Here is a 13,688-nt window from a genome sequence, read left to right on the forward strand (position 1 = left end):
GCAGCCGTTCCCCACCCGATGGCCCAGGTAAGATACTTCCACCATCCCCACCTTGCACTTCTCAGCCTTTACGGTTAACCCCGCCTCCTGGAGTCGGTCCAGCACTTGTCTAACCTGGGACACGTGGTCCTCCCAGGTCTGGCTGAAGACGCAGATGTCGTCAATATACACCACGGCAAAACTCTCCATCCCTCTCAGTAGCTGATCCACCAGGCGCTGGAAGGTGGCCGGTGCTCCCTTGAGGCTGAAGGGCAGGGTCAGAAACTCATAGAGCCCCAGGGGGGTGATAAAGGCCGATTTCAGCCTGGCATCTGCATCCAGCGGCACTTGCCAGTAGCCCTTGGTAAGATCCATGGTGGTAAGGTACCGAGCGCCTCCCAGCTTGTCTAGGAGCTCGTCAGGCCTTGGCATGGGGTAGGCATCAGATACGGTGATGGCATTGAGCTTTCGATAGTCCACACAGAACCGGATCGACCCGTCCTTCTTGGGGACCAGCACCACCGGCGAGGCCCAAGGGCTGGAAGACGGCTGGATCACCCCTAAAGCCAGCATGTCCCTGACCTCTCTTTCCAGGTTCTGAGCAGTTTTCCCTGTGACTCGGAAGGGGGAGCATTTTATAGGCAGGTGCGATGGACAGTCAGATTAGTGCGCCCAGGCTGGCTGGGAACAGCTGTCGGTACAGATGCAGCACCCCTCTGATTTCAGCCTGCTGGGCAGGGGTCAGCTGATCAGAGAGGGGAATCGCCTCCAGGGGGAACCAGCCTTTGTCCCTGGGAATAGATCCACTAAGGGGTCATCCCCCAGCTCCTCCCAGTGTCCACACACGGCCAGCACCATATTCCCCCTGTCATAGTATGGCTTCATCATATTCACATGGTACACCTGACCCGGCGGTGGTGCGCCCGGTTCGACAGCTCCACCACATAGTTTACCTCATTTAGTTGCTTGACAACCTTGAAGGGCTCTTCCCAGGCAGCCTGGAGTTTGTTTTTCCTCACGGGGATGAGGACCATTACTTGATCCCCAGTGTCGAAGGTGCGGGCCCGCGCCGTGTGGTCGTACCAGACCTTCTGCTTCCTCTATATAACCTTCCTGCCTATAACCATCCCCTTAAGAAGGACCTTGTAGAACTGTGCAGAGAGGGCTGCACATTGGAAAGCTTAAGGGGAGGATCACTCTAAGGGGCTGATTTCTGACCCAGCTGGCGCCGCAAGAGAGGCTGGGAGGAGCCAGGTGTCCCAGAGACCCGTGTCCCCAACCAGCTGGGGGTCTCCACCAGGTTCCCCTTCGATGGATCTGAGACGGATGGAATTGGAGCTGAGATTGAAGGAGTCAGAGGAGCGTGAGAGACAGGGAAGGCATGAAGCAGAACAGCAGGAGAGACAGCGACAGCTGAGAGGTAGAAGGACCCATCCAGAGGATCCAGGCCCCGCTCCTGTAAGGGCCGAGGATTTGAATTTGAATCCAGGGAACCAATTGGCTGAGACTGAAGCAGTCAGTGAAAATGCAAATGACCTGGCTGGCAGCAGGGAGGGGCTGCTGGGCTGAGGATACCTGCCTGTCTGTAACCAGACCCCTGGGGCTGAGCGGGAGGGAGAGATGCTCCCCGCCCCCCTGCACACCGGAGAGGGGGCTCACGCTGGCTCTGATGCTGTGAGCAAAGCAGCGGGCTTGCTGCCTGCCCCCACTGGGACAGCAGGGGCAGAGCTGAGTCCAGGGGGATTGGAGACCCAAGCTGAGTATGGGGAACCACCGCTAGGGCGGGACAGCTGCCAACTAGGGCTGCCTTGTCCAGAGGTGCAAAAGGCCCAGGACAAGGGTAAGGCAGCCTTGGGACACCTGCCTGTCAGAGGAGACTTTCAGAAGGTGGCCCTGGACTTAGTGAGGGACAATTGGGAGGGGAAGGCCTCCTCCGACGGAGAATCACTGCTGGAGCATGTACTGACTTTCCGGAAAAAGCTCGCTGAGCTCATGGGTTCGGCCAGGGAGAACCTAGCCAGGGCCCAAGGGAGGCAGAAGCTCTGGTACGACCGCTCAGCCTATGGCACCAGGACCAGGTGAGGGGTCTCGTCCCGGAAGCTGCACTAAGCCCTGGGACAGACCCTTCGAGGTCATCCAGCAGCTGAATGAGGAGAATGATGTGGTGGAACTGCCCAGCCGGGCTCACAGCCACTGAGGGAACCAGGTCAACATGATGGAGCCGGACTGTGACAGGGAGAGGCTGGTACTGGCCATGTGTGCCCAGTGGGAGAAGGGGGAAGCTCCCCTGGTGGGTCTCTTCCCTGAGACAGGAGCCGGCCCCTTGCTGGACTCAGTTCCCCTCTCTGACTAGCTACCCCTGCCCAGCAGGCAGAGATCAGAGGGGTGCATTCGTACCCACAGCTGTTTTCCAACCTGCCTGCACTCACTAACCTGGCTGACCTGGAGACGGGGTTCCCATCAGGTGTTCCCCATTCGGCGTAATGGGGAGCACAGCCTAGGCCCTGGAGGAAGAGCTCAGAGACATGCCGGCTTACGAGTGATCCAGCCACCCACCAGCCCCGGGGGCCTCTCCCGTGTTGCTGGTCCCCAGGAAAGACAGGTCGATCCGATTCTGTGTGGCCTCTCAGAAGCTCAATGCCATCACCATGTCTGGTGCCTGCCATGCCTAGGCCTGATGAGATCCTAGACAAGCTGTGGGTGATGACCAGGTTTCTCACCAAAGGCTACTGGCAGGTACCTTTGGATACAGATGCCAGGTTGAAACCTGCTTTTGTTGCCCCTTTGGGGCTGTACAAATCCCTGGTCCTGCCTTTCAGCCTCAAGGCGGCGCCGGTCACCTGCCGGCGCCAGGGGGATCAGCTCCTGAGGGGGATGGAGAATTGTACCCTAGCGGAGGTTGAGGACCAGGTGTCCCAGGGGAAGAGGGGCTGGGTCGCCTGCAGGATGCAGGGCTGACTGTAAAACCTGGCAGGTGCAAGGTGAGGATGGCAGAGGTGACGTACCTGGGCCCCAAGGTGGGGAGCGGCTGCCTAAAGCCAGAGCCAGCCGAGGTGGGGGCGATCAGAGACTGGCCCGCTCCCCAGGCCTTTATTGGGATGGCGGGACACTGCCCCACTTTAGCTCTGTGTCAGCTCCCATCCCTGAGCTATGCAGGAAGGGGAAGCCGGACAAGCTGGTCTGGACCGGGCAGTGCCAGAGGGCTCTCCGGGCGCTGAAAGAGGCTCTGGTCAAGGGCCCGGTGCTGGGAAACCCAGACTTTGACAAGCCCTTTATGGTGTTCACCGATACCCTGACACAGGGCTGGGCGTGGTGCTGATGCACATTGATGCAAAGGGGGAGAAACACCCCATCATGTGCCTGAGCAGGAAGCTGCTGCCCCAGAAGCAGGGCTATGCAGGCATGGAGAAGGAGTGCCTGGCCCTGGGGTGGGCTCTTGAAAGGCTGCAGCCAGATCTGTTTGGGCGCCACTTCACTGTGTGCACTGAGCACTCACCCTGCTGTGGCTGCACCAGATGAGAGGGGCCAATGCCGAGCTCCTGAGGTGGAGTCTGTTCTTCCAGGAGTATGAGATGGAGATGGTCCAGGTTAAGGGGAGTGCAAATGTTATAGCTGACGCTTTGTCCCGGAGAGGGGGGCCTGAACTTCCCCAGGCCACTGGTTAAAGTGACCCCGCTCAGTTGGGTCTCAAATGCGGGAGAGATGTGATGAAGTGGGGATTTTCCTTGTTATGTTGTATGTGAGTCTTGCTGTTGAGCCTGTGTGAGTTTTACTCGTTTGCATGAATACTGTGTGTGCCTCAGTTTCCCTGTGTGCTGCACCAGTATCTCAGCAGTGGCAATAGGGGTGTGTGACTTGGGCTGAGACCTCTGGAGCAGGGGAAGCTGCTCCAGCTGCCTGCACATAGACTATGGCCGGTGCCCTTCATAACCGGAGACCCATGAGGGGGATGCAGCCAGGAGACAGAGAGAAGGAGGAGGAGCAATGGGAGTGTCTGAGGTGTGGGCGCTAGAAGCTGGCAGTCTGCTTGGGGGAAATGGAAGAGGAGGAGTCCAGGCCGCCTGGCCCAGGATTTCTCAAGATGGACTTGGCTGAAAGTCACTGATTTCTGTTCTACACTGCGATCCTGTCGACTAATAAGCCTTCCGTTCTACGCTTGCTGAGAGTCACGTCTGACTGCGGAGTTGGGGTGCAGGGTGCCTGGCTTCCCCAGGAGCCCTGCCCGGGCAGACTTGCTGTGGGAAGCACACGGTGTGGAAGGGGATGCTGAATGCTTCGAGGTCAGCTGTCACGGACTCACAGATCGTGCCCACTCTTGGCTCCGTGCGGTCCGTGGGGGGTGCCCCTTTCAGTTCGACAGCCCTTCTCGGGGGGTCCACACCACCTCCTGGAGCTGCACCTCTCTGACCTTAGCACACCTGTTTCTCACTGTGGGCCCCCTCCGGGAGTCCACGCGCTCTGGACCCCCCAGGCCACCTCACCCCCGAAGGGGTTGATGCCCCCTGTTCTCTAGCCCGGAGCGACTCTCAGCCAGCGTAAAAGAGGAGGTTTATTGAGAGTTGAACACAGCACAGGAAACTCTCAGGGTCTCAGGCCTGGCCTCCCTCAGCACAGAACATCCCAGTCTCCCCTGCATCCAGGTGGGCTCTGCCTGCTCCCCCTCTCCAGCCCCGAGCCCCCCTGCTTCCCAGCTGGGCCTCCGATACCCCCAGCCCCAAGCCCCCTCTGTCCATTGGCTTCTCTCCAGGGAAACAGGGTCGTAAACAGGCAGACCTGGGTCTCCTCTCAGCCCCCCTCTGGCCCCTCGGGCTGGAGCCGGCTGGTCAGGTCACGGGGTCCTCTCCCCGCAGCCCATTGTCCCCCACTGGCCAGAACCGGCTGCGACTCCTGAGCTGGATCTCTGGGTCACCAGGTCACCAGTTGCTGGGGTCTCCATCCTCCAGGCCATTGGCCAGGGTCCCAAGTCCCCTCTCCAGTCCTGTGTCCCAACAAACTCCCTCTCTCCTCCCCTCGTTAAACCAGTAACATCCAGGGACACTGAGTCCCACTCCCCCCACCCCCCGCATGCAACCCATTGGAAAACATGGAAAAACCAAGAAAACCCCCCACTTCGTCACATCCCAGTATGCGTGGGGTGGGGTGGCATGGATGGATTGGGATAGCTGCGCCGGTGTGGGGGTGGACGGAGATAGCTGCCCTGGTGTGGGGGGGTGGTGGGGGTGGACGGAGATAGCTGCGCAGGTGTGGGAGTGGCGAGGGTGGATGTGGATAGCTGCCCTGGTGTGGGGGTGGCAGGGGTGGATGGAGATAGCTGCGCCGGTGTGGGAGTGGCGGGGGTGGATGTGGATAGCTGCCCTGGTGTGGGGGTGGCGGGGGTGGACGGAGATAGCTGCGCCGGTGTGGGAGTGGCGAGGGTGGATGTGGATAGCTGCCCGGGTGGGGGGGGGGCGGGGGTGGATGGAGATAGCTGCCCTGGTGTGGGGTGGTGGGGTGGACGGAGATAGCTGCGCCGGTGTGGGAGTGGCGGGGGTGGATGTGGATAGCTGCCCTGGTGTGGGGGTGGCGGGGGTGGACGGAGATAGCTGCGCCGGTGTGGGCGTGGCGGGGGTGGATGTGGATAGCTGCCCTGGTGTGGGGGTGGCGGGGGTGGATGTGGATAGCTGTGCCGGTGTGGGAGTGGTGTGGGTGGATATGGATAGCTGCGCCGGTGTGGGGGTGGCGGGGGTGGAGGTGGATAGCTGCGCGGGTGTGGGGGTGGGGGGGGTTGATGTGGATAGCTGCCCTGGTGTGGGGGTGGTGGGGGTGGACGGAGATAGCTGCCCTGGTGTTGGGGTGGCGGGGTGGACGGTGATAGCTGCCCTGGTGTGGGGGTGGCGGGGGTGGACGGAGATAGCTGCCCTGGTGTGGGGTTGGCAGGGGTGGACGGAGATAGCTGAGCCGGTGTGGGAGTGGCTGGGGTGGATGGGGATAGCTGCCCTGGTGTGGGGGTGGCGGGGATGGATGGGGATAGCTGCGCCGGTGTGGGAGTGGCGGGGGTGGATGTGGATAGCTGCCCTGGTGTGGGGGTGGTGGGGGTGGATGGGGATAGCTGTGCCGGTGTGAGAGTGGCGGGGGTGGATGTGGATAGCTGCCCTGGTGTGGGGGTGGCTGGGGTGGACGGAGATAGCTGCGCCGGTGTGGGAGTGGCAGGGGTGGATGTGGATAGCTGCCCGGTGTGGGGGTGGCGGGATGGATGGGGATAACTGCCCTGGTGTGGGGGTGGGCGGGGGGGTGGACGGAAATAGCTGCCCTGGTGTGGGGGTGGACGGAGATAGCTGCACCGGTGTGGGAGTGGCGGGGGTGGATGGGGATAGCTGCCCTGGTGTGGGGGTGGATGTGGATAGCTGCCCCGGTGTGGGGGTGGCAGGGATGGATGGAGATAGCTGCACCGGTGTGGGGGTGGTGGGGGTGGATGTGGATAGCTGCCCTGGGGTGGGGGTGGTGGGGGTGGACGGGGATAGCTGCGCCGGTGTGGGAGTGGCGGGGGTGGACGGGGATAGCTGCCCTGGTGTGGGGGTGGATGGGAACAGGTGCTGCAGGCTGGGGGGAGGAGGGAAGGCAGGGTGGAGGGTTGGGGTGACCAGGTGGGGCAGTAATAATGTCTCTGCACCTCACCAGCCCGTGGCCTTGGCTCCTGCTGACTGTTTGGGGTTCAGAGAGCCTGTGAACACTCTCTGCCCTCCCTCCCGCCCGCCCCAGCCTGGAGAAGGCCCGGGCGAGCGGTTCCCCGCTCTGCACTGGGAAGGCGCCAAGGCCCGAAGGGCAGCAGGTGTCCGGCCAGCAGCCCCAGGCATTTCCTCTCCCCGGGTGGGAGCAGGTGGGTGGGGGGACACTGCCCGGGGGGTGACCGGGCTCCCATCCTGCTCCTCTCTGTGCACACTAGCGTGTGAGCCCCCGGGCTGGGAAACACCCACTGCCGAGCTCTGGCTTCCCGGGAACAAGGTCTCAGGCCAGCCCTGCCAGGCAGGAGCCGGGACCCTCTGGCAGTACGAGGCCTTCCCGCCAGGGCCCCCTGGGCGCCAGACAAAGAGAGGAGGAGCTGCTGCCGGCTGGCTCTCCAGAAGGCTTTGCCGCACAGTATCCTAGCAACACCCGTCCTCGCCTCAGCTGCCTGCCTGCTGGGAACCTCCGGAGGGTGCACCTGGATGCTGGGAGCAAATGGGAGGTTGCCAAGCGGCAGATGGGATGGTACGGGGGATGGAGAGGGGAGGCCTGGGACTGGATGGGGCAGGACACTGGAGCACTGGGGTGGCATGTGTGAGCACAGGCAGAAAGCGCTGGGTGGAGTGAGCAGCGCGGAGTGGGCTTGGCTAGGGCAGGACAGGGTGGGGCAGGCCGTAGGGGGTGGGACAAGCTGGGGAGGAGTCCAGTGGGTTGGGACGGAATAGGGCCTAGTATTGCCTGGGTGGGCAGGGCAGGGCAGCATGGCTGGGCTGGGGCTGGAGCGTGTGCTGGGGGGCAGGGCAGGATGGCATGCGGTGGGGCGGTGGAGTGACGTGGTGTTGGAAAGGGCAAGCCAGAGTCCCAGTGGTGTGAGCAAGATGGGGGCCTGGAACCGTGTGGCATGGGACGGGGCAGGGGGCTGGGACGGGGCAGGGACGGGGCAGGCTGGTGTGGGACGGGGCAGTAGGGGCAGGGACGGGGCAGGCTGGTGTGGGACGGGGCAGTAGGGGCTGGGACGGGGCACGAGGGGCAGGGACGGGGCAGGGGGCGGGGACGGGGCAGGCTGGTGTGGGATGGGGCAGTGGGGGCTGGGGCGGGGCAGTGGGGGCTGGGGCGGGGCAGGCTGGTGTGGGAGGGCAGTAGGGGCTGGACGGGGCAGTGGGGCTGGGACGGGGCAGGCTGGTGTGGGATGGGGCAGGAGGGCAGGGACGGGGCAGGGGGCTGGGACGGGGCAGTAGGGGCAGGGACGGGGCAGTAGGGGCTGGGACGGGGCAGTTGGGGCTGGGACGGGGCAGGCTGGCGTGGGACGGGGCAGTAGGGGCTGGGACGGGGCAGGGGGCCGTGGGACGGGGCAGTAGGGGCTGGGACGGGGCAGTTGGGGCTGGGACGTTTGCACTGGCTGAGAATGAGCCTGTGCCCTGTAATTAGAGCCTCGTTTGAAGGGAAGCCAGGCAGGCGTGGGAATCTGGGTGCTGTCACTTCCTGACTGTCTAGCGCAGCGCAGCCCCTTGCTGGTCCAGGAGAAGTCAGGCCAGTGGCACGGCTGGTGGGAGTGGGCGCAGTGATGGCTCCCCTCTCCTGACTCCAGCAGTCCCAGGCTCGCTGGGACGGGGCAGGGGGGCTGGGATGGGGCAGTGGGGGCTGGGACGGGGCAGGCTGGTGTGGGACGGGGCAGGAGGGCAGGGACGGGGCAGTAGGGGCTGGGACGGGGCATGGGGGTGTGGGACGGGGCAGTAGGGGCTGGGACGGGGCAGTAGGGGCTGGGACGGGGCAGTTGGGGCTGGGACGTTTGCACTGGCTGAGAATGAGCCTGTGCCCTGTAATTAGAGCCTCGTTTGCAATGATGCCGGCACAGGCAGGGAAGCCAGGCAGGCGTGGGAATCTGGGTGCTGTCACTTCCTGACTGTCTAGCGCAGCGCAGCCCCTTGCGGGTCCAGGAGAAGTCAGGCCAGTGGCACGGCTGGTGGGAGTGGGCGCAGTGATGGCTCCCCTCTCCTGACTCCAGCAGTCCCAGGCTCACTGGCCCGGGGTCGGGTGGAGAAGAGCACACACTGAAAGGCAGCTGGTGAAGCTGGCCCAGGGTGGGATGGACAGGTGTCGGGGACTGGGGAGAAGAGGAGACGTTCAGACCCAGCTGCCGCACTAGCAGCACCCTGGATCGAGGAGATTGTCTGCTGCTGGCAGTTCACAGCCTCCGGGTCCTCTCCCTCGTGGCATGGCAGGCGGCCAGCAGGCGTGAATGCTGCTGAGCAGAGGCAGGGGAGTCTCTGGCTGCAGCTGGCCCACCCCAGAGCGGCTCCTGCGGTGCAGGGGAAGCACTGGAAGCCAGTTGGGAAGGTGATGCCACCTCCCCACAGCCACGGAACTGACTCAAGGGCCTCAGTTTAATACTCCGAGCGCATGGCCCCCAGGGAGCCCGTTTTCAATCACGTACCCTGGTCACCCACTAGGGCCCTCAGAGCCTGAGGGGCCACAGCTCCGCTCTGCAGCATCAGCTGTGGGTCTCCTCCCTCCCCCAGGAGCAGCCTGTGGTCGCTGGGCTGCAGCTGGCCCATGCACATGGGCCTCTTCCCCGGGGCACTCGGGGATTAGGCGCCCAGAGCTCTCATTAGCAGCTTTGCTGCAGGCTGCCAGCGTAATCTCCAGGGCGGGGAGAGGATGAAGCTTTGAGGATCCCTTCCACAGATCCATCCTGCCATCATTACCTGCACCATTCTCTGCAGCACCCTCTGCTGAGAGCGGCGGGACGTCGGAGAGCTCTTCCGAGCTAGCGCTCCGGAGCCATGTGCTAGGCGGGGCCGGCCCACAGAAAACCTTTACCGCACATTGTCAGTGGGCAGTTTCTGGTCCTCTGCGAGGAGCATCCCTTTTCCCACGGGTCAATCCATCCGTCCGTCTGTCGTGACTGGTATCTGAGCTGTGCTACCGCTTGTCCGTCTAAGGCACATGGCATCTCCTGCTTGCCGTGCCAGAGGTGGCACAGGGCTCACGCCGCATGAGCCTGGAGGATGATCCCCGGTAGAGCACCACATCTGGTGGCGGGGGCAGAGGCAAGCCTGCGGGCTGCAGTGGCGCTGGGAGTCCCTGCTCTGAGGTTGTCCCCGCTTGTTACAGGGGGTAATGGGACTTGTCCTGGGTGCAAGGAGGGACTGTTCCAGGAGCTGTACACCCACACAGCTCTCGACAGTTCTCATCCTCCAGCAAAGGCCACCACTAAACCACGTCACCGACAGACTCTGTACAGGGCTGGAAACATAACAAGGCAAAGCGCATGCAGCAGAACCTGAGAAGATTCAGTGCCGGCGCCTTCGGGGGGCCAGACATAGCAAGGGTCCTGTCATGGATTTCCAGGGCATTAGAACTGCCAGCCAGCAAATCCTGTGTGTGTGTGGGGGGGGGGGGGGTTGTGCCGGAGTCAGCACCTGTCTCCCAGCTGGTGCCTGCTCCAGCCGGAGCTCAGCCCTTTCGCCACGCCACAGCTGAGGAGTCAGGATGCGACAACGGGCGTTTTCAGTTTCCGTTCCCTTTGCTATAGCACTGGCACCTTCCCGAGCGGAGGAGGCTTTGCAGTCGGACCTGGCATCTGTGCTCAGCCCTGTCCCTGTGAAACTTCTCCTGATGGTTGGAGCCCCAGACTTGCACAGGTGCAGAGGGGCTGCCCCCGAACCCTGCCTGGCAGCCCTGCCTGGGGGGCGGGGGAGGGCACAGAGGCTGCTTCCCCAATTCCCTAATCTTAGATCAGATCCAAACTGTATAACGTTCGGGGTTGTGGGTCAGCACTGGGGAGCAGCAGCAGAGCTGTGTATGGACCGGGAGGGCAGGAAGGGGGCTGGGGGGGGCAGGGGGGCTAGGCCCGGCGGGGGGGGCGGGGATGTAACAAGAGGCTGTAGCAGAGGAGGCAGCCGGTGGGTAATTTCCCTGCAGCCAATCAGCGAGTGTCTTGCCTCCCTTAGCAACAGCGAGTGGACCAATGGGGTGGCAGCGAGGCAGCCCCCGCACGTGGGGTCACTCCGGGGCCCTGCCAGCCTCGGGCCCAAGCTGGCGTCGGCTGCCAGCGGCTGCCCGGCCGGCGCCCCTGAGCCGGCCCAGCACCAGGCCCCATTGCGGGGGGGCAGCAAGGGGCCCACAGTGCAGGGAGCCCAGACCCTGAGAGCAGCCCAAGTCCCTGCCACGCTGGGCACCCCTCGCCCACGGCCGGCCACGGTGCAGCACCCCCGGCCAGCCGGCTCAGCCGCGGCCCCACACCCCTCGCCCCGGCCAGCCGGCTCAGCCGCGGCCCGCACCTCGCCCCGGCCAGCCACGGTGCCGCACCCCCGGCCAGCCGGCTCAGCCGCGGCCCCACACCCCTCGCCCCCGGCCACCCGGCTCAGCCACGGCCCCGCACCCCTCGCCCCCGGCCAGCCACGGTGCAGCACCCCCGGCCAGCTGGCTCAGCCGCGGTCCCGCACCCCTCGCCCCCGGCCGGCCACGGTGCAGCACCCCCGGCCAGCCGGCGCAGCCGCTGCCCCGCACCTCGCCCCTGGCCAGCCGGCTCAGCCACAGCCCGCACCTCGCCCACGGCCAGCCACGGTGCAGCACCCTGGCCAGCCGGCTCAGCCGCGGCCCGCACCTCGCCCGGCCAGCCACGGTGCAGCACCCCGGCCAGCCGGCTCAGCCGCGCCCCGCACTCGCCCCGGCCAGCCACGGTGCAGCACCCCGGCCAGCCGGCTCAGCCGCTGCCCCGCACCTCGCCCCGGCCAGCCGCTCAGCCGCGCCCGCACCTCGCCCCGGCCAGCCGGCTCAGCCGCAGCCCGCACCTCGCCCACGGCCGGCCACGGTGCAGCACCCCCAGCTCAGCCGCGGCCCCGCACCCCTCGCCCCCGGCCAGCCCCGGTACCGCACCCCAGCCAGCTGGCTCAGCCGCGCCCGCACCTCGCCCCGGCCAGCCGGCTCAGCCGCGGCCCCGCACTCGCCCCGGCCAGCGGCTCAGCAGCAGCCCCGCACCGCCCACGGCCGCCCACGGCGCAGCACCCCCAGCTCAGCCGCGGCCCCGCACCCCTCGCCCACGGCCGGCCACGGTGCAGCACCCCCGGCCAGCCGGCTCAGCCACGGCCCCGCACCCCTCGCCCCCGGCCAGCCGGCTCAGCCGCAGCCCCGCACCTCGCCCACGGCCGGCCACGGTGCAGCACCCCAGCTCAGCCGGCCCCGCACTCCTCGCCCATGGCCACCCGGCTCAGCCACGGCCCCACACCCCTCGCCCCCGGCAGGCCACAACCCGGCACCCCTTGCCTCCGGCCGGCCACGGTGCAGCACCCCCGGCCAGCCGGCTCAGCCACAGCCCCGCACCCCTCGCCCACCGCCACCCAGCGCACCCCGAACCCGGCACCCCTCGCCCCTGGCCAGCCACAACCCGGCACCCCTAGCCCCCGGCCACCCGGCTCAGCCAAGGCCCCGCACCTGCCCCAGCCACCCGGCTGAGCCACGGCCCGCACCCCTCGCCCATGGCCACCCGGCTCAGCCACGGCCCCACACCCCTCGCCCCCGGCAGGCCACAACCCGGCACCCCTTGCCTCCGGCCGGCCACGGTGCAGCACCCCCGGCCAGCCGGCTCAGCCACAGCCCGCACCTCGCCCACGGCCACCCAGCTCAGCCACAACCCGGCACCCCTCGCCCCTGGCCAGCCACAACCCGGCACCCCTAGCCCCTGGCCACCCGGCTCAGCCACGGCCCCGCACCCCTCGCCCCCGGCCCCCCAGCAGGGCCACGGCCCCGCACCTCGCCCCCGGCCACCCGGCTCAGCCACAGCCCTGCACCCCTCGCCCCCAGCCATCCAGCTCAGCCGCAGCATGGCACCCCTCGCCCCCGGCCAGCCGGCTGAGCCATGAAGCGGCACCCCTCACCCCCAGCCGCCAATCTCAGCCATGGCACGGCACCCCCGGCCAGCCGGTTCAGCGCGGCCCGCACCTCGCCCATGGCCACCCGGCTCAGCCACGGCCCCACACCCCTCGCCCACGGCCGGCCACGGTGCAGCACCCCCGGCCAGCCGGCTCAGCCGTGGCCCCGCACCCCTCGCCCCCGGCCACCCAGCTCAGCCATGGCACGGCACCCCCAGGCAGCCGGCTCAGCTGCAGCACTAAGGGCTCTTCAGTCTGGCAGAGACGTCCGGAACCAGAGCCTGTGGCTGGATGCTGCAGCTGGATAAATCCCTATTAGAAATAAGGCCCTGATGTTTAACGGTGCAGGTGCTTCACCCGTGGAACGAGCTCCCGGGGAAGTGGTGGATTCCCCTTCACTTGAAGGGTTCCCGTCCAACCGGGGCCTTTCTGGGGTGGCTTTGGCTGAACAGAAGTTACTGGGCGCAGTGCGGGGGGCCCAGGGCTAGGCAGGAGTCAGGCGAGCTCTTCGAGGGTCCCGTCTGGCCTGGAGCCCTGTGGGGCGGTGCTGGTGGTGTGGGCTCCCTCCGTTAGCGCCTGGTGGCTGCGTTCTCTGGGATCAGTCCTGTCCATTTGGGTCTCTCTGTGCAGGGCTGTGCTGTTGGTTCAGGCTTGGGATCTCTGGGTTAGTGCCAAGGCTTTGGGTTGGGTCTGGAGGGGGTTAGCACCTGTAACAGCTGTTACCGTTCCAGCGTCGCTGCCTCAGTTTCCCTTCTGGTTTACATCTCGCTCTGGTAGTGGGGCAATTATGGCCTCAGTTTCCCTCCTCTCAGAGTAGTTTGGCCCCTGAGCCAAACTAACAACCCTTCACTTGTGGGGGAGCCAACAGGACCAAAACAAAACAGCTCTTTATTGACTTTCCTGAGTCCCAGTCACCCTCCATCTCCTCTCCAGTCCCAGTCCCCACCCCGACGCCGGGGGAGCCGCTCCGTGGCCATCCCCGGCCTCAGTCCGCACCCCGACGCCGGGGGAGCCGCTCCGTGGCCATCCCTGGCCTCAGTCCCCACCCCGACGCCAGGGGAGCTGCTCCGTGGCCATCCCCAGCCCCAGTCCACACCCCGACGCTGGGGGAGCCACTCCGTGGCCATCCCTGGC

At 65.8% G+C, this 13,688-nt stretch overlaps 1 protein-coding gene across 1 annotated transcript in view; it reads left to right on the forward strand.

Moving 5' to 3' along the window:
- The window catches only part of TMEM198 (transmembrane protein 198), a 45,432-nt gene that overhangs the window by 24,923 nt on the left and 6,821 nt on the right, over nucleotides 1-13,688 (forward strand). The window lies entirely within an intron of this gene.

Source organism: Mauremys reevesii, linkage group 11 (assembly GCF_016161935.1).
Source record: "Mauremys reevesii isolate NIE-2019 linkage group 11, ASM1616193v1, whole genome shotgun sequence".
Lineage (NCBI taxonomy): Eukaryota > Metazoa > Chordata > Testudines > Geoemydidae > Mauremys > Mauremys reevesii.